Genomic DNA, 21881 nt, shown 5'->3' on the forward strand with positions numbered 1-21881 from the left:
ATAATTAAGCTGAGCAAAATAAGCTAGACAAGAGAGACAAAATACTTAATGATTTCTGTAAATAAAATTCTAGAAATTGCAAACTAATCTGTAGTGACAGAAAGTAGATCAGTGGCTGCTGGAGAGGGGGTAGAGCATGTGGCCAGAGGTGGGAGAAAGGGATTACCAAGGGGCATGAGAAACCTTTTTGGAGTGACAGATATGTTCATTGTCTTGATTTGGTGATGCATTCTCAAAACTTATGAAATTACATACTTTAAATATGTGCACTTCATTTTATTTAATATCTCAATAAAGCTATTAAAAGGAACAAAAAATGAAAACAAAAACATCTCAATACCATACAACTTTTTATTAAAAATGCCTTTTTTCATGATTCTTCATACAACTTTTCAGAGCCTGACTTGTGTTGAGTAAATTCTGTAACCCTACCTGGATTACAATAAATTATTTTACTACCTAACTTTCACTGAAGAGAATGTACCCTCTTTTTCTGTCTCACGCGCCACCGTTCTACTTTAGATTTACTGACTGAGACAGTGAAGAAAAGGACAACGGGGGATGTGTAGAGGCTGTTTCTAGAATCAGCCCATAAAATGCAGAACATGTGGCAGATGGTGATACACAGTTTTTTTCATCCAGATTGTGAAGTTCTTCCGTTGGGTCCAGTATAATAAACATTCAATGAGAATCTTCTACTTGCTCACGCCACAAGTTTGGTCCTCAGGATGCACTGATGAAAAGACAAGTTTCTGCCTTTATTTCTATACTCTCAAGAGTAGAAGCATATAGGCAAAAAGATCATATAATTATCACATGGTCAGTGCTATGATAAAGTCAGCAGAGAAGGACACTTAAGCTCATAGGGCAGGGGATGAGGCTTCCTAAAGGGCAGAATGCCAGGGCTGAGTCTTACAGGATAAGTAGGGATTGGTCACATGGGGTGGGATGGGTCTGTTGAAAAAGAGGGGAAGAGCAAACATCTGATGCAAAGATACGGAGGCATGAACAAGATGGGGTGGGCAGGATTGCAACCTTAAACATTCTATCCTGATCCAAGGGTCAATAGCAAGGCAGAATGTGATAGTGTCAGAGGTGTGTGAACCAGAGCAACTGCATCTTGAATAGCGCTGGGTAAAATAAGGCGGAGACCTACTGGGCTGCATTCTCAGACCGTTAAGGCATTCTAAGTCACAGGATGAGATAGAAGGTCGGCACAAGATAGAGGTCATAAAAACCTTGCTGATAAAACAGGTTGCAGTGAAGAAGCCAGCTAAAACCCACCAAAACCAAGATGGCCACAAGAGTGATCTCTGGTTGTCCTCACGGTTACACTCTCACTAGCACCATGACAGTTTACAAATGCCATGGCAACATCAGGAAGTTACCCTATGTGGTCTAAAAAGGGGGAGGCATGAATAATCCACTGCTTGTTTAGCATATTATCAGGAAATAACCGTAAAAATGGACAACCAGCAGCCCTCGGGGCAGCTCTGTCTGTGGAGTAGCCATTCTTTTATTCTTCTATTTTTTTTTTTTTTTTTTTTTTTGGGACAGAGTCTCGCTCTGTCGCCCATGCTGGAGTGCAGTGGCATGATCTTTTCTCACTGCAACCTCCGCCTCCCAGGTTCATGCCATTCTCCTGCCTCAGCCTCCCCAGCAGCTGGGACTACAGGTACACGCCGCCATGCCTGGCTAATTTTTTGTATTTTTAGTAGAGTTGGGGTTTCACCATGTTAGCCAGGATGGTCTTGATCCCCTGACCTTGTGATTTGCCCACCTCGGCCTCCCAAAGTGCTGGGATTACAGGCGTGAGCCACCGTGCCCAGCCTATTCTATTTTCTTAATAAACTTGCTTTCACTTTACTGACTCGACCTGAATTTTTGCAGGAGATCCAAGAACCCTCTCTTGAGGTGTGGATTGAGACCCCTTTCCTGTAACAATAGGAGGTGGCAGGACTTAAGGGTGCAGAAAATGCTGGGGATAAATTATGGGGGGCATTTAAGTCATGCCAAGGAGTTAAGAGGCTTGGACTTTATAAAAGGTGAGCAAACTATTGAATCGTTTTAAACCATAAAGCTCCATATCAAACTGTGTTTTAAAGAATACACTGATGGTTATGAAGAGAATAGATTTGCCTGGAAGAAAGTAGGAGGGTGACAAGAAAATGTTTGAGACAGGAAGATTATTTAGGGACATTGTTAAAATAATTCAGGACAAAAGATAAGGCATGCACTAAGGAGGATGAGGGATGGAAAGCTGGGAGTAGATTCCTGACACATTTGAGGTGGAATCAGTTGGTTTTGGTGTCTCTGCACTCAGCTGCCAGTCTCTCCTTATTACCCAAGAGGACCCCATCCACACATACACGATAATATCAACTCTCCAAAACCTCACTAATTTTCATAATTCTCTGTTGTCTGTAATCTTCTTTTAAATATTTTAGCATATGCACTGAGTCACATATAGGTGGGTACACTGCTTTTAATTCAAATCCTAGGGATAGTTGGTTATCATTTAAAGAAACCTAATCAGAAATAAACACTGCAAGGGGATTAGTTAGCATTTGAGAGATTTTAATCAAGAGTCAACTCTTCAAATGAAATGGCTACCTCAACACTCTCCTGGTGAATCTACATTCTAACTAAAGGGAATTAGATATACTGTTTCAGGCCGGCTGCAGTGGCTCACGCCTGTAATCCCAGCACTGTGGGAGGCTGAGGCAGGTGGATCATCTGAGGTCAGCAGTTCAAGACCAGCCTGGCCAACATGGTGAAACCCTGCCTCTACCAAAAAAAGACAAAAATTAGGCAGGTGACTGTAATCCCAGCTACTTGGGAGGCTGAGGCAGGAGAATCACTTGAACCCGGGAGGTGGAGGTTGCAGTAAGCTGAGATTGTGCCATTGCACTCCAGCCTGCGCAACAAGAGAAAGAGTCTGTGTCCAAAGGAAAAGAAAAGAAAAGAAAAGAAAAGAAAAAAAGACTATTTCATTGGTGAAACTTTAGTACTTAAGCTTTGGCTAGAATCTTGCTCTTATATGAATTAAGAATTTAAGAATTTGGTGAACACTAGCCTAACGCTCTTTGTGAGGGACATTCCTGGGCTAGGACTCCCTTTGGGTTTGTATTTTATCACTTAACAGAGAGTTCTGTCTCCTGATTCAACTAAAAGTCCAACATATTCTCCTGACACTAAAATGCTGTTACATCTATTTTGAGTGACCCTTTCATGCAATGCACTTGTCAAGTACCCGAATATTAGAGAGCTGGAAGTGTTTACCAGGAAAGGTGTGGCCATGGTTGTCCTGCCTGGTAAGACAGGCTTGTCTGTGAGGCCAAACTCCCCGCTGCACTTTCATCATAGCCCAATAGTGAGTTTGGGGGAGAAGGGACCTAGAATTCTGATTCACCTCTAAGCACTCCATGTGTATAATCTAAGCCCAATCACCTTAGATCACTTACCAACACTTCCCTTCCCTCAGAAACCTTCAAACTCACAATACTGTCCCCGCCAAATTCTGCCTGAATGGTTGGTCCCCTTGACAGCCTTTCCTGGACAGAGCTTTGTGGCCTTTCAGTCCCCAGGCAATCCATTTCCAGCTCACACCAACTCAGCTTCTGTGGGTATCTTGAGATCTCAGAATGTTACAGCTATCACTTTAATTGCCTCTCATTCTCAGATTATTTCATATGTGCTAATCTGGCCTCCCCAGCTAGATGACAAGCTTTTAGAGGATCAACATTCCCCCAGTCCCTCCTTTCCCTCCATATTTTAAATACTTACTGATCTGGCACTACCCCTTGAACTGGGATGCATAGTACTGGTGAAGAAAGCAGACACAGTTTCTGCCTACAGAATGCCCAGTTGAGTTGGGGAAAACAGACAAGAAAATGGGCAATTACAATAGACCATTATAAGTGGTAGAAATTCATCCATGCACGTATTCACTCACTCATTTGCCCATACCATAAATGTATGTTGAGTTTCCACTATGTTAGCCATTGAGGGACACAACTACTCAAGATGGACCCAGTGCTTATGGACTATAGTCCAGGAAAGAGGAAACACCGGATAAGAGAGCTCAAGGTGGATCAACTGTGACATGGACAAGAAGCCTTGCAGGAGGGGTAAGGTTGATGCTGAGTAACTCTTACAGCTGCTGGGAATCTGCAGCTCCCCCTTCTCTTTATATAGCTCAGATTCATGCTTTATTACTGGAGAAAAATAAAACCAAGAAACAAATGACACAGCATTAGCATAGATGTCATGTTGCATCCATAGTGAGAGGCACCTCCCTCTCCAGGCTGGAGTTCCCCCAGGAAGCAGCTTCTGATGTCAGAAATCCCCAGGGAATTGGCCACCTTGATGAGGGGCAAGATCCAAGTTTTCCCTTGAATAGCTGGGTGTTATTTTTTTCCTGGAACCTGCTAAGAAGCTGCAAACTACATTTATATTTAACCCCTGAGAACCCCTTTCTCTCTGAAGAACCTATTGGACAAAACATATTTCTCAGTGGGGATGAACTAACACAGAAAAATGTTACAGGACCAGTGGATTACCCCCCAAGTACCCTATCACTATTGTTAAAATAAAAACCTTAGGCAAATTAAATTTAACATCATTTAATTGAGCAAAGAACAATTCACAAATTGGGCAATCCCCAAATGAGAATAGTTCAGAGAGGCTCTGGGGGTGCCACATGGTGGAAGAAGATTTATGGACAGAAAAAGGAAATTGACATACAGAAAAAACAGCCAGATTGGTTACAGCTCAGCATTTGCCTTATTTGAACCTGTTTGAACAGTTGGCTGCCTGTGATTGGCAGAAACTTAGTGACTGGCACAAGAGCAGGTTACAGTCTGTTTGCACATCCAGTTAGGTTACAGTTCACTATGTACAGAGAAACCTTTAAGCCAAACGTAAAATATGTAAGAAGGCAGCTTTAGGCTAAACTTAATCTAACACTATTTTGCAGCCAAGTGGCTCCATGCTCCTGTCATGTTATAAGGTGGGGGAGGGCAGGGTGAACAAAGCCTGTATTCAGGCCCTAACCCTGACCACTGGCCACCCAGAGGCTAGGAGCTCTGCTCAGCCTTCTACCCAGCTCCTTCTCCCTCAGTAATCTGGCTGTTCCCAGAACCAAGTAAGAATTCTGCTGTGTGAGGATGAATCGGCAGAATTTTGCCAAAGACTGAAGTGGAAAGAACTGCTCATGCCACTTCTGTGTTATGCCTGGGGAGCCGGGGACTCATCTCCCCACTTGGCCGACTCTCAAGGTCCTTGGAGCTCTTTGCCTGTGAATTGCCTTCTGGAGGGGCTGAGCATGAAGGCTCCATCCCAAAGTACCTTGATCCAAACCATCTTTCATCTCTGCCTTAACTGCAGGCACTGCTCAGGAGAAAGGGTGGGGCAAGCTCTTTATTTAGAGGAAAGGAGTTGCATCACCAACTTGACATCTACAAACCTACTCATAAAATGACGGGTATGGAAACATGTAACTACCCAACACCAAATGAACAAATAAATACCTTACTTACATTTTCCATAGAATAAAAATGAATTTTTAGAGGTGGTGACACCTATTTAGAGAGGGTGAAGTTAGCTTGAGGATACAGTACGGTGGCCTAGTTTTACAACTCTGTGGCTGATCTTACATAACTTAACGCGAAGTCTTTGTGCTTCTGCAGTTTAGTAGTTCATCTTCTGTTTTTGCTTTATGTAGAATACATTTGGAAGGGCAATGAAAGCCACTGACAATCTTAGCATCTCACTGGAGACCATAATTTCAATCTTCTCTCATCAAGGTGGACTATCAAGTAGATATTTTAATTCCATCTCCTTTATTTTATTTTCCATTTCCTCCTGGTGGTGGTACTAGCAAGCCAATAAATTATGCTCTTAAAAATACATAATAAAAATAAAACCACCATCTATTGGTATGACACTGAATACTTAATAGAGTACTTTTAAAAACGTGTTTCTCATGTTAGGCCTTGCAGCATCCCCACTGGGGTAAGCAAGGCCAGCATTACCTCCATTTTTCAGATGATGACACCAAGGTTCAGAGATGTTGCATCTCTTAACAAAAGTCACACAAGTTGAAAGTGGCAGAGTCAGGTCTCAAATAGTTTTACTCCATGCTCCAGATATGTTTGGCTAAAATGAACAACAAAAATGAAAAACTGAGTGCCTGAATTATTCACAGTGAGATCATTAGCCCACTAAAGAGGTTAATAGTTTGTTCATTTTTAGTTTTTGATGTTTACTTCTATTAAAATCACAATGGTAAGTAACCATTTGTATTTGTCCAACCAATGACTTTCCACACCCAAAGCCATTGTTTCCCATGCATTCCCTTACAGCCTTGTGGGTGACTGGCCTGTGCACCAGTGAGACACTATAGCTCCTCTCTTGATGTTTTCTAATCATTTATTTGGAAAATAATATCCTACCAGCCATTCATTCCATTCCCTGAACATTCAAAAAGATTACATTTAATGGGAAAGACAGACATGTTGTAACTGCTCAGTGGGCTCACCTTGTCCACTGTCTAGACAGAGCCAATTTATCAAGACAGGAGAATTACAGTAGAGAAGGAGTAATTCACCCTGAGCCAACTGTGCAGGAAACAGGAGGTTTATTATGACTCAAATAAGTCTCCCTGGGCATTTGGGTTTCATAATTTTTATGGATAATTTGGTGGTGAGTTGGGGTATGGGGAGACAGTGAGTCAAGAGTGCTGAATGGTTGGGTTGGAGATGAAATCATAAGGAGTGAAAGCTGTCTTGCACTGAGTCAGTTCCTGGGTAGGGGCCACAAGATCAGATGAGCCAGTTTATCAATCTGAGTGGTGCCAGCTGATCCATCAAGTACAGGGTCTGAAAAATATCTCAAGCACTGATCTTAGGCTTTACAATGCTGATGTTATCCCCAGGAGCAATTTGGGGAAGATAATTTCTAATCTTTTGGCTAATTTGTTAGTCCTACAAAGGCAGTCTAGTCCCCAGGAAAGAAGGGGGTTTGTTTTGGGAAAGGGCTTTCATCATCTTTGTTTTAAACTATAAACTAAGTTCCTCCCAAAGTTAGTTTAGCCTACATCCAGGAATAAACAAGGACAGCTTGGAGGCTGAAGCAAGACGGAGTTGGTTAGGTCAGATCTCTTTTACTGTCTCAGTTGTAATTTTGCAACGGCAGTTTCAATCATTCCCTTTGGGTTTTATAACACCTTAATCTTAAGGTGTTGGCTAATGAAGATGGAAAAAGGACAAAGACCACTCTAACTTCTTCCCACTGACCAGGAGCATAATGGGGGTAGGTGTTGACCCCAAGGTGAGGGGTAGAACTGCTTTGCAACTATCTGAGTGTACTCACGCAGGCCTGGCTGGGATTTCCAGGCCTGTATGACAAAGACATTAGTATTGTCATCTATAGTTTTAATACCACATTTAAGTGAACCGTGTACTATAAGGTAAGTAATGAATACTAGGATAATGAGTGCAATTCCCAGTTTTAAAGGTAAAGATTTGAAAGCATTAGTCTGGGGTCTTGTAGCCCACCAAGAATTAGGATTTAGTCCAAACTGCAGAATAAAACTCAAGAACAGCTAACAACAGGTGTACTATAGTTTTTTGGAAAAATAACTTTTCTCTCTCCAGTATCCATTTTTATTAAAAGCAAATCATGATAGGACTGATTTGTATGCAAAATAAACTTTAGTCTTATAATACTTGACCTGATTACTTGCATAAAGGGCAGCAAGAATAATTATTTTTCACATAGGCTTTTTAATTGGCTTGGATGGAACTCTGTTCCATAAGAAATCTCAGATAAGACTTTTTTTAAAGCTGAGCACAGCCATGGGTTTGTACCCTCAAATACCTATGAGTTGAGTAAATTCCTTTCCTCTGGAGGTCCCAAGGTAACTTGGGGCTCCTGGGCCTGTCAGAACATGATATTATTTACTTATCACTTATCAGGAACCCTGTGCAGGGACTGTATAGACAAGGTATGAGGTCACTTTTCCCAAGGGGCTTTTATTGGCTCTACAAATCAAGTTTGATTCCTTAAAGGAAAGCAAACCATTCCAGTCAAAGCCTTGGTAAAATAACCAGTTTCTCCAATTGTGTCCTGTTACAAAAGAAAACAGATTCTTACTGCATTGAAGCAAATAACTACATTGCCATAAGTTAAGAATACTCACAAATAATTTCCAAATTCTGGAGAAATCAGGTAGAGAGAAACAAATATGCTCCAAATTTTGTTCACAGGTGTATACATTGCTCAATTGTTAAAAGCTGTAAATAGCTCAGAAGAAAAGTTTTCTTGACTCTGAAAAACAAAACAAAGGATCAGCAACATTTTAAGCAAAAAGTAAAAAAGATTATTTCAGTTTTCTATTAGTTCAGTCCGTGCAGTTAACTCCTGTTCTGTTTGATATTCATGAACGTTTCAGCTCTCCATCAGAATCCTGAAAGTTTTTTCCTCTATTCTAATGTCACAATTTCCAAAGTTATTAGAAACCTGCATTCAAGAGCATCTATTAAAGTCCTAAAGCTGATTATAAGCCGCCTTTTGAAGAGGATCAAAACCAGACAATAATTGTCTGTGGATGACAAAAACTCTTAGGACAGCCATTATTAAAACCGCAATTGACGAGGAATTTTAGTTACTTCTGTGGCATACAATAATTTTATGTAACAATTATAATTATTAATAACACACAGTAAGTCTTATCAGAATTATAGGAGTTTCTCATAATTTTGGAACACATACCAATAACACATTTAGACAAATTCAGCCCAAAGAAAGCCAAATACCATTTCATATTCAACAATGCTTCCTATATGATTTTTATACCAAATAAGCAAAATATGTCTCTTTTGGAATTCAGGGCATCAATATAAAAAAATTAATGTGGACCCAAGTTAGAATTTGACTTTGGAAAGTTTGTCAAATATAAAAAGTTTAAAATGCTTTATATCACAAAATAGGATCACAGGTCATTATAAAATAAGTCATTCATTTCACCAAAGTGATAACTCAAAAATGTCCCAAAAAAGATTAAAACCTTGACTCACTGAGAGAGGAGAGACTTAATTTACCAAATAATAAGCCCTAATAAAAACAACATGAGGCCAATTAAATTTGTTTTTCAAAATTTTATAAACAACCTATAAAATTTTAATCACATTGACCATAAGATATAATTTCAATAAGCCTTTTTATAATCTTTATAATCTTCATTAAGGAGTGGATTAATGCTCCAAGAAAACCTTGTTAATCTGACACAGGGGCTCATATGCTGGTCTTGCATCAGTGTGCCTTTGACATTAATGGTTAATTTATAGAGAAACTGAACTTATTTTATCTCTCAAAATCAGCCCTTACAATCTCACGTGCCCACCTCTTCTGCAAGGTGCCTGGGCCTTGAGGAATTGAAGAGTTTTAATTTCTGCCCCTGTGTCTCATGAAGGCAGTTTATTTTGACTGCCCTCTTCTACCTGGCCTGAAGATGAGGCTTTAATTGCTGTCAGTGTTTAAGGCTTAGCAGGATTTGGTGTCCTTTTTAGACCCAGCAGTCGGAGCCCTGTAACTCAATGGCACAAGGTCTTTAAAAGCACATGCAGAAAGATACATAGATGTAATAACATTAATTTAAAAAACCTTTTTTTAAATCTCAGTTTTTTTCTAAGCAAACCAAAACAGAATAATAATGACATAGGAATTATTTCCATAAAACATAAAATCTGTTAGGCCAGTTACCAAAAGGCAATAGAAAAGAACTTCTGCAGTGCATAAAGTATTATTTTGGAAGAAAACATTTCCTTAGACCTTTAAGAAAACATTTTTAGCATCAAGCCACAATAAACAGTTGGAACCTGAGGGGGAAAAACTTACATGAGCTGAAAATGAGTTGAACGAGATCATTATTATTTCGAGCCTTTTGAAAAAGGGGAGAGAAAACTGAAAATGATGACACAATGAAAGTTGAAATTTGGGTTAAAAAATTAAAATCTCTTATAATTTGTTAAGAGTTAATCAATCCCTTAAGAAAATTTCATTGTTCTAACCAATTATTTAGTGTATAAGTGTTTGTTAACATCGAAACCCAATCTCTAGAAAAACTATTATAACTAATTTCCCTTTAATTATAGACAACTTGATAGAAATCACTTGTGACATGCTTGGACTTCCTGTTTTATCCTAGACATCTCTCTTCCCTAAATAATTATTTTATTCTAGGACAAAATTTCCCTACAAGATTCTTTCTCATTAAAATTATTGTCCTTTTAACATTTCCTGTCAAAAATACCTCTTTGTATTTATAACTTTCTTTACATTGTTCTTATTCATGGATTACCATTACCTAATTTCATGAATAACTCTTAAATAACCTTTGAATTAGATAAAAATTATTTTCCTTTAAATAAGAACACATTTCTTGTTTTTGGAAAAATGTTTTCCTATAATTAAAAAAATGGAAATGACCCAGAGATTTAATGGATATTGTTCTTATTCATGGATTACCGTTACCTAATTTCATGAATAACTCTTAAATAACCTTTGAATTAGATAAAAATTATTTACCTTTAAATAAGAACACATTTCTTGTTTTTGGAAAAATGTTTTCCTATAATTAAAAAAATGGAAATGACCCAGAGATTTAATGGATATTGTTCTTATTCATGGATTACCATTACCTAATTTCATGAATAACTCTTAAATAACCTTTGAATTAGATAAAAATTATTTACCTTTAAATAAGAACACATTGCTTGTTTTTGGAAAAATGTTTTCCTATAATTAAAAAAATGGAAATGACCCAGAGATTTAATGGATATCTATTATTTAGCTTAATATAACTTTAGATTTTAAATTATATGACAAGATTATCTACAAGCATTTATTCTGTTACATTTACCTAACACATTAATTTATAAAAATAGTTTACTCAGATTACTTAAGAAAACTGTGATAGTTATCACTTAAAGTTATCTCCCTGTTAACCATTTTTATATCCTATGAATTTCAAGTTTTCCTAAGTAAGGACCTTAAGGTTAGATAATAGGTTTTTTTTGTTTATTTGTTTTTGCCAATACCTCAGGACTTAGCTGTTTTTATTAACTGAACAAAAAACTGGCCTTATTTATTAAATTTTACATAAACAAAGATAATTCTCTTTTGAGCTGCATTCATAGCTTTATAACCATCATGGCAAATTTTGACATTTAATAGAAATAAATAAGTTGACAATCCTTAAGCCATTGCTAATTCTACTCCACCAAAATTTTTAAACCGACATATTTATTAAAGATTTACTTAAGTAACATGAACTTGAAAAAGCATTTGGCTTAACATCTGTTTTTCTGATAAAGTATTTAAGCATTTCTAAAGTCAATTAATTAGAGCATTTTATACATTTTTAGTGGTGAAACATCATATACATGACAGATGAACACATAGACATATTAGACCCATAGATAGGAGTAGATCTTACAGATCTGTTACTGGAAAAGTGTCCCCATCCAGATCCTAAGAGAGGGTTCTTGGATCTTGCACAAGAAAGAATTTGCGGCAAGTCCATAGAGTTAAGTGAAATCAAGTTTCTTAGGAAAGCAAAAGAAGAATGAATGGCGACTCCATAGGCAGAGCAGCCCCAAGGCCTGCTGGTTGATCGTTTTTATGGTTATTTCTTGATTATATGCTAAACAAGGGGTGGATTATTCATGAGTTTTCTGGAAAAGGGGTGGGCAATTCCTGAAACTGAGGGTTCCTCCCCATTTTAGACCATATAAGGTAACTTCCTGATACTGCTATGGCATCTGTAAACTGTCATGGCACTTGGGGGGAATGCCTTTCAGCATGCAAATACATAATAACTATTGTATCATGAGCAGTGAGGACAACCAGGTCACTCTCGTCACTATCTTAGTTTTTGTGGGTTTTGGCCAGCTTCTTTACCATAGCCTGTTTTATTAGCAAGGTCTTTATGACATGCATCTTGTGCAAACCTCCTGTCTCATCCTGTGATTTAGAATGCCTAACCTCCTGGGAATGCAGCCCTTATTCAAGATGGAATCACTCTGGTTCAAATGCCTCTGACATATTTCCTGCCTCCCTTTAATAAGAGAACCCTTAATCTTAAGGGTTGTTGAGAGCTGAAGATTCATCTTCCATAACTTCTTCAGGCTGAATAGGGGCAATGATATTCCTGCCTAACTATCAGGGTCTCTTATATTTGGCATAGAGAGAAGCTCAGTCAGAAAGCGTCAATATGATGAGGGCCATTCATGACTCTGAATTCTGATAAGTGATAACTGGAAGATTAATAAGTGTTCAGTTTAAGAAAACATTGAGTAAACTTATCTTGCATTCCTGCAAAGAGTATAACAGCAAATATATTCCACAACAGTAAAGCAAAATAAGCAAAATTATCGAAGTAAACTAAATAAGAAGGTATTCCATGAACCAGGCTGATACGAAGTTGCTATATGTGTCACACATTTCAATATGGGCCCAGAATTTGAATATTGATCCAGATTTTTACATTACTCATCCTTCTTGTTTATTCTGAGCAGCAGCCAGAGATCACTTCTTGGGTCACAGGAATAAGCAGGGTTAGTTTAGATTGCAGAAAAAAAATCTCAAAAACAACAGATGAGACTAGAATCTAATAACAGGTGTACCATAGTTTTTGAAATGTAATTTTTCTCTCTCTGGCCTCCTGTTTTTACAGAAGACAAATCATGGTAAGTCTGGTTTGCTTTATTATACTTGGCCTGATTATTTTCATGAAGGGCAGCAAGAATAATTATTTTTTACATAGGCTTTTTAAATTGGCTTTGATGGAACTCTGTTCCACAGAAAGAATCTCAGATAAGACTTTTTAAAAGCCGAGCCCAGCCATGGCTTTTTACCATCAAATACCTATGAGTTGGGTAAATTCCTCTCCTTTGAGTTCCTAAGATAACTTGGGGTTTCTGGGCCTGTCAGAAAGTGATATTCTTTATTTACAACAGGTCAGCAACCCTGTACGCGTAGGAGGCCAGTTTTCCCAAGGGGCTTTTATTGGCTCTACAAGTCAAGTTTGATGCCTTAAAGGAAAGCACTCCATTCCAGTCAAAGCCTTGGTAAAATAACCAGTTTCTCCAGTTGTGTCATGTTACAAAAGAAAACAGATTCTGGCTAGGCATGGGATCATGCCTGTAATCCCACCACTTTGGGAGGCCAAGGTGGGTGGACCACCTGAGGTCAGGAGTTCGAGACCAGCCTGGCTAACATGGCAAAACCCCATCCCTACTAAAAATACAAAAATTAGCCAGGTGTGGTGGCATGTGCCTGTAATCCCAGCTACTTGGGAGGCTGAGGCAGGAGAATAGCTTGAATCCGGGAGGCAGAGGTTGCAGTGAGCCAAGATCACGCCACTGCACTCCAGCCTGGGTGACAGAGTGATATTCCATCTCAAAAAAAAAGAAAGAAAGAAAAGAAAACAGGTTCTTATTGCACTTAAGCAAATAACTATATTGCCATAAGTTAAGAGTACTTGGGTTGGCACAGTGGCTTATACTTTTAATCCCAGCATTTTGGGAGGCCAAGGTGGGCACATCACCTGAGGCCAGGAGTTTGAGACCAGTCTGGCCAATGTGGTGAAATCCTGTCTCTACTAAAAATACAAAAATTAGCTGAGTGTGGTGGTGGGTGACTGTGATCTCAGCTACTCGGGAGGCTGAGGCAGGAGAATCGCTTGAACCTCTGAGACGGAGGTTGCAGTGAGCTGAGATTGTTCCACTGCACTCCAGCCTGGGTGCCGGAGTGAGACTCCATCTCCAAAAAAAAAAAAAAAAAAAAGAATACTTACAAATAGTTTCCAAATTCTGGATAAATCAGGTAGGAAGAAACAAATATGGTCCAAATTTTATTCACAGGAATTTATTTTACCCAATTGTTAAAAGTTGTAAATAGTTCAAATGTTTTCTTGACTTTGAAAAAACAAAGGATCAGCAACATTTTAGTCAAAAAGTAAAAAAAAAAAAATTACTTTATTCTTTTATTAGTTCAGTCCAGGCAGTTAACTCCTGTTCTGCTTGATATTCATGAATATTCCAGCTCTCCATGAGAGTCCTGAAAGTTTTTTCCTGTATTCTAATGTTGCAATCGCCAAAGTTATCAGAAACCTGCGTTCAAGTACTCCTGTCAAAGTTCTATAGCTGATTATAAACCACCTTTGAAGAGGATCAAAACAAGACAACAATTGTCTATGGATGACAAAATGTCTTAGAGCAGCCACAGTCAAAAATATGACAAAGAAATTTGGTTACCTCTGTGGCATACGATAATTTAACATAACAATCATAATTATTACTGATAATGTACATTAAGTCATAGAATTATAGGAGTATCTTATAATTTTGGAACATGTACCAATAACACATACAAATACAGCCCAAAGAAAGCCAAACACTATTTCATATTTGATAATTTTTTTTTTATTTTTATACCAAATAAGCCAAATTTCTCCATTGCATTAGTATACTATTAATGTCAATCCCAATTTTAAATAAAACCTTATAGACAAATCTATTCAATCTTAATCAGTTTAACCATAAGGTAAGATTATTACAAGCCTTCCATAACCCTTTACAATATTTGTGAAAGTGCAGATCAGTGCTCTAAGAAAACCCTGTTGTACTTTTATTCCAATGTTCAATTTACAAAAAAACTCAATACTCCTTTAACTTTAGCCAATATGTTCACACACTTAATTTCTTTTACAAGATTAATTTTTCAGAAACATTCTACAACTTGCTCAAACCTTCAGCTTTTCCCTATCTAATTTGAAACAATCCTTTAACCCTTTAATCTAGGGAAAAAAATCCACATTCCCATTCCCATGCCTTTTCATCATCTTTACCAAAAACACATTTCACTTTCTTATACACTTTGCATGTAAAACTGTTTTTCCAGTATTCTCAAGTACACGTTACACTGTTAACTCTTAGTAACTTTTGGTGAAAAACCTGGTTAGTAAGCAATTCTAATTATGAACTGGGTGTGGAGCCTAGAGCAGCCAGTTTTGAGCTTGTAAAGTCTTTTAAGTGCTCAAAATAATTTTTAGAGCTAACCATGACATGAACCCCAAAATTCTTGTCCTCCAGAAGGCAGATACTAAGAGAAAGCATGGCCCGGGTGGTAACAAGATCAAGCTCCCAAGGGCATACAAGACAAGAGGGAAAGCTTATTCAGTAATTTTTTTTTTAAGAGACCTGCAGCAAACTTTGCAACTGACCAGTTTGCTGGGCTGGCTTGAACAGCAGGCTTATAGGGTTCCTAGGCCCACATTCTATCCTAAGGTACCCCTCTTTTATGACAGAACACAGAAAGGCAAATTCATAGCACAAGGCACAGATTTGATACAGCTTAAGACTGGCCTTATAAATCCTTTTTCCCATGAATCAAAACTTTGCAGAGGAGATAAACAGTCATTTTTACCATTCATTCAACCAGTTGGCATAGAGAGAGAGGCCAGCAGTGTGACTGGTACGAAACTCTCACCCTTTTGCCAGCATGTCAGGCTCCTGGGTTCCCTATCCCTAAACAGCCCTAGTGATCCGGCTCACCCACCATATCCCTGGGGGCTAAGCCACAACACAAAGGAAAATCATGAAACCACAGGCAAAATCCTCTCTATGTTGCAAGTGGCTGCCCAACTGGCTGCCTGGGGGAACAGAATTAACATTTTCCATTCCAGCCAGAGCAAAATACCTGTGACAAAACACAGACATTAGCCCCTCCACTTAGGACCCAATATTGAACTGGCAAGACTCAAATTTCTCCCCAGTTGGACTCGTCACCTTTGATCCACCCAAAGTGTGGTGGAATGATCTTCTATCAGGGGTTTCAACATGCGGTCTCTGGGCAAGATGGTTGCCCTGAGTAACAGAAAAGATAACAAAGAGAAAGGTGAGAAAGAGAGAGAAAAGCACTGCCTGCGGCAGGGTAGGGAAGGCAAGGCACTCAGGGAGGCCAGAGAAAGACCCCCCCATTGCACTTAATCAAAAAGTTCAGGCAGCTGCTCGTCGGTCACAAAGGGATCTTTTCCAGCAGTCCCATCGGCTCTCAAGTTTCCTCTATCAGGGAGGAAAAGGCTCCCAATGTCCCATGATCCTGTACATGCCTAATCCTGTCACCCACAGCCATCAGCAAAGAGTGCAAGGCAGATTAATCCAAAGAGAATACCGTATAACACCCCATGGTGCTGAACCCATTCTTAGCAGAGAGGAATTTTACTGGGGGGAGGGGGCAGTTTCTAACCCCTTAATTCTTAGGAAGGACTCTAACCTTCCTAAGTTGGGCTTCCAACCCAAGTTTGGTCAGGTGTCCTTGCCCTTATTAAGAAGGGCCTTTAACCCCACTCTGTCTTGGGAGAAACTCTAACTCCCCTAAGTTGGGCCTCTAACCCAATCCCATCCTTTACCCAGATACCCCACCACTTACCCGAAGTCAGCTGATTGGTGCTGCAACCTATTTCCTTTGTTGGGGGGGGTCTCCTCAGTATCATCCCTTTAAAGTTTGCCAGGAAGATGTTACCAGAAAGGGGTCCCAATCTAGACCCCAAGAAAGGGTTTGGATCTCACCCAAGAAAGAATTTGGGGCAAGTCCATAGAGTAAAGTGAAAGCAAGTTTATTAGGAAAGTAAAGGAAGAATGAATGGCTACTCCATAGGCAGAGCAGAAGCATGGGCTGCTGTACTGATGATGCTTATTGCTACTTCTTGATTATATGCTAAACAAGGGGTACATTATTCATGAGTTTTCCAGGAAAGGGGTGGGCAATTCCCAGAACTGAGGGTTCGTCTCCTTTTTAGACCATACATGGTAACTTCCCGATGTTGCCATGGCATCTGTAAACTGTCATGGTGCTGGTGGGAGTGTCTCTTAGCATGCTAATGCATGCTGAGCAGGGAGGACGACCAGAGGTCACTTTCATTGCCATCTTGGTTTTGGTGAGTTTTGGCTAGCTTCTTTGCCACATCCTGTTTTATCAGCAAGGTCTTTATGACCCGTATCTTGTGTTGACCTCCTATCTTATCCTGTGACTTAGAATGTCTAACATCCTGGGAATGCAGCCCAGTAGGTTTTAGCCTTAGCTCACCAGCCCATATTCAAAATGGAGTTGCTCTGATTCAAACGCCTCTGACAGTTTGAGCCATAAAGATAGCTCAAGCTTGTACCAAGTGGCCATAGAAGATTTTCCAAAGGCCAGAACCACCTCCATTCCGAGTCCCTTATGTTGGTCACCAAATTATTAACCCAAAATATGTGAGACAGGTTTTCATTAATTTAGAAAGTTTATTTTGCCAAAGTTGAGGATACATGCCCATAACACAGCCTCAGGAGGTCATGATGATATATGCTTAAGGTAGTCAGCGCACAGCTTGGTTTCATACATTTTAGGGAGACAGGAGACATCAATCAATAGATGTAAGATGTACATTGGTTCTGTCCAGAAAGGTGAGGAAGTGGGGGGTGCTTCCAGGTCATAAGTAGGTGAGAGACAAATGGTTGCATCGAGTTTCTGATTAGCCTTTCAGAAGGAGGCAATCAGATATGCATTTATTTCAGTGAGCAGAGGGATGACTCTGAATAGAATGGGAGGCGGGTTTGCCTTAAGCAATTTCCAGCTTGACTTTTTTCTTTACTGTAGTGATTTGGGGGTCCCAAGAGTTATTTTCCTTTCACAGCAGCAACACTGTGGGTCCACCTGAGAGGTTAGGCAAAGCATCATGTGGGATTTAGGGTTTGCCAGATACAGGCAGGGAAGAACATTCTAGATAGAGGAAACAGAGTATGCAAACAGAGTTGTGAAAAATCGGGCATGTTTGGCAAACTGCTAAATGTCTGTGTTACTGAATTAATAAGTACGTGTGGGGGGGTGTGTTTGTGCAAGTGTGTGTTTGTGGGCCAGGTTGGAAAAGGCTTGTGTGTCAAGCATTGAAGGTTTCATTTGGTCCCATAGCCAGTGAGATGGGCTTTTAAGCAGGAGAATGGCATGGTTGGCTCTGACGTGTAGGAAGGCAACTCTAGCGGCTGCAGGTTGGAAGGTTGGAGGCAGGGAGGACAATTAGGAGCACTTGCAGTAGTCCCAGAAATTGCAAAGAACATCAGTCTTAAGATGGGCCCAGCTCAACAGTGACAGGGCTTATGGACACTAGAAAAGAAGATACCAGCCGTAAATGGTTTAGTTGATTGACAGACGCAGAAGACTGAAAATTCCCCAGTGCTGGAAGTAGTCCCTGGGGCTTCTATACGAGGCCTTTTCCAGCAGGACTCAAGCAAGCTGCGTGTTCAGGAAGATCATTAGAAAGTGGTCAAAGAGATTTTTTTTCTTTCTTTCAAAGAAACAGTAAAACATGTAAGAAATGCTCTTAAACCATTGGGTCTCTTAGCAAGTGTAACTTCTGGTCAGAGAGGTGTACCACACAGGGGTATTAGGTGAAGAAAGGATATTTCTTTGTTTTCCTTTAGCTGAAGAAATTTCAGTATTGCTTTTGTACTAGAATTTTCTTTTCTGCAATTAATCTGCCACCTCGTGGCCTAATGAGAAATTTCAATTTCCATAGCTTGGAGAGGGAGGATTGAAGAAACAGAAGTCAATACTCTTTCACTTAATAGAAACATCGACATACTACTGACTGCCAGCACAGGAGTGCTTTCCTCTAACTATATAATGCCCTTGTTACCTGCTATTCAAAGGGTGTTTTGTGATTTCCCAAAAACTCAAAAAATAATGAGGAAGTGCTTGACTCATAGACACTTCATACACGTGTACGACTCCACAAAATGAAAACTAGAATATGGTTCTTGTATTTTAATGGGAAAAGAAAATGTCCTAAAAGCTATACAGCTTTATACAATTAATTTCAACTTCTAAAATATTGCTTAAAATAATAAAGTGAATTTGCAAATATAGATAAAACCTGGACACTGAGCAAACACCCATTAAGCTAAAATGAAAAATGAACACAAGATGGGACTGCTTTTCTGTGGCTGAGTCATAAACCTGTATGTAATAATTGATCTTCCTGAGAAACTGAGAGGGCTGCTTTTGTGAGAGATGGGTGATCTTTGAATCAGATCACTTCTTGGATTCTACACAGATCAAATAAGCCATCCTGAAATGTGTCCCTAAGTCAGGAGTGCAGTGCAGCAAGGAAGGTAAGAAGACCAGCACTGGGTTGGACTGTCACCTGCTGGATCAGGCCTTTAACCTTTTAGTTGCTGGATAATAATAGGGAGGTGGGGAGGGGAGTCCCAGAGGAGGATGGGTGCGGGGCACTAGAAAGCCAGACAAGTGCAGATGCCTGTTGCTCTTAGTTCAATCTATTCTGGCCCTCAGAAAAACTATCTAAAGAAGATGTCTTTTAATAGGTACATTCGCCTAGTACACAATACATGAGTATAAAATCATTAACATAAGACATGGTCAGAGTTTATTTTTGCTCTTTTGTGAAGCAGCGGTGTGCAAAGCAAATTAAAAGCATAAATACAACTTTAAAAGAATATTTAAACCATCTAGGTATTAATGAATTTCCCTAAGTTTCCATTTCTGTATCTTTCTGTAATGATTTTCCTAAGTTTCCATTTCTGTAATTCTGACTACACCACTGTCATTAATTCTTTAAAAAAGTCAATCACTTTGTTTTCTAGATCCAAACATATTGTTCGTACATAGTGTTAATTTAGTGTCCTCCTTTCTAATGGTAATACTTAGAATTTGTTATGTATCTTAAGTAATTGGCTTCTTTCTGAATAGGAAACAATTTCTTATAGGATTTACTTGGTAACAGTTTGTTAGCAACAAGTCTCAATGACTCTTTCACATAAGAAAGAAATGCAATGTCTTTGAAACATTGTATGCTTCTGACTTTTTAAAACTAATTTAAAATAGTGGCTTATCCCAGTCCAGATTTTATTATCATTGTTATTGTTATCATTTATTTTATTAGCAATGTATCAAAGAAAGTGAGAGCCAGAAGAAAACTGAAAGGTAATTGAGTATACTCAGCTGCTATTTGAGTCAACTCATGTCCTGAAAACCTAGTTTGATTTTGATCCACATTGATGGAGAGGTGAAGGAAACCAACTAATCTATGCAGGATCATGTGGAGAGTAAGTGTTACACAAATCATATGGAAACAAAAGTGATCACTCTTGGATCCTTCCAGAGAGAGAAGCTGATGCAGCAGGCATGGCTGCAGGGCCAACCAAGATGGCAGACGCTAGAGTTGGGTCCAGGAGGCAGGGATGAAGGTAAGTGGGACTGTCACAAGTAAACAGAGGGAAAGAACAGTGTACACCCAGGAGAGAGAACCAAGGATCACATGGTTTAGCTTTGGGAAGGACGCCAGATAAGTACATGACCCAGTCACTTCTTTCAGAGGGAGGATGGGGGCTGTGGGAAAGGATTGTGCTGTTGAGGGAGGAGGTCACACAACTTCTGTTTTTAGCCATATAAATGAAGTGAAAATTGGGTGGTGACCTGAAAAGTGGTAGAACAGTAGTTCTCCACCTTAGCTGCATATGAGAATTACTTGGGGAGCTTTGAAAAATTCTAATGCACAGATTTCTCATCTGACTATGAGAGTGGGACCCAGGCATCCTATCTTTTAGAGCTCTTTAGTGATTTCAATGTATAGTGACAGTTGCAAATCACTAGTGTAGAAAATATACTTGTGAGATTTCTAGCCCTGAGCAGATAGAAAGGCTATGTGACTTCAGAAGAGGAGATGAGACCTAGCTATTAGCCTGCATTTCTCAGCTCCATAGAAAAAAAGTACTCTAACTTGGAGGCTCAGCTTTCAGTAGCACTTGACTAATTCTGACCAGGCCCAGGGCTACATTAGGAGCTCAGTTGTCATCGGCTGGTGGGGAAGCTGGAATTAATTTTGTTGCCCACAGTTCTACCCCTGGGCAGCCCCATTCTCAGAGAGCTGTAACCTTTCCTTCTGCCTCCTGACTTTTAGATTTTGGGTTTCATTCCTCTACTTGCTGGAACTAGAACTAGGCTAAGCCTTCCAGCCAACTGTGCTGGGCCTCCCTCCTCCCTGGAGCTGGACTGTGACCCCTTATCATGGCTGCTGGCTAAAGGCCGGCCTGCACCCTGGTGGATCTCACCATCAGCTCACCATCTTGAACACCTGTGGTATCAATTCTAGCATGGAAAGAGTTGAGGTCACAGAGTCCTTGGGGACAATGGGAATTGCACCGCTGGCCCTCTCTCACTGGTGCCAGTCATAGGCCTAAGTTACTTTCTGGAGACTGAACATCCCAGTTGTTGGCCACCTCTCCTTTCCCACTGTCCACTGTTGCCTCAACACTGAACACAAATGGTCAGAGCTCAAGCAGCCAGATGAAAATTGTGCCACCCCACTGGTAGGAGGATAACATCTTCTCACTCCTCAGGGCATTCAGATGTTTTGGAGATTGAGAAGTCTGTTGAGAATCTATTTAACACAGTATTCCTCCATGAACCCATCACCTGGAATCATCAAGAAGGCTTCTGAAGGAAGGAAAGGGATGGGGTAACAAGATGTGAGTTATGAAGGTATTTGGAAGAATTGGAAAGGAGAGGGGTGCTCAGCTTAGAGAATTTTTTACAGCAACATTGGCAAAAGCATGACAGTCGAGGCTCTGCTACATCTTCCCATACCCACAGCACATGTCACCCATCAACTTCAACACCCTCACCTGCTGTGCTTGGCCTGGGCTTTAATCCTCTCAATCTAGCTTTCCATGTTTTGCTACCAATCTATCAGAAAACGATCAGCCATCCCAGGTCTAAATGAAGAAGCACATCTCTTCATCAGGGCCACCAACATA

General features: G+C 39.8%; 1 long non-coding RNA gene across 1 annotated transcript in view; it reads right to left on the reverse strand.

Moving 5' to 3' along the window:
• Positions 1-350: 350 nt before the first annotated feature.
• LOC134737032 (uncharacterized) overlaps positions 351-21881 on the reverse strand; it is a 58426-nt gene continuing 36895 nt past the window's right edge. Inside the window, exons 2-3 of the long non-coding RNA XR_010121568.1 lie at positions 8204-8331; positions 351-733 (exon numbers count right to left, since the gene is read on the reverse strand). This is a non-coding gene — a long non-coding RNA (uncharacterized lncRNA). The remainder of the gene's footprint in view (positions 734-8203; positions 8332-21881) is intronic.

This window comes from Symphalangus syndactylus, chromosome 6 (genome assembly GCF_028878055.3).
Source record: "Symphalangus syndactylus isolate Jambi chromosome 6, NHGRI_mSymSyn1-v2.1_pri, whole genome shotgun sequence".
Taxonomy (NCBI): Eukaryota; Metazoa; Chordata; class Mammalia; order Primates; family Hylobatidae; genus Symphalangus; species Symphalangus syndactylus.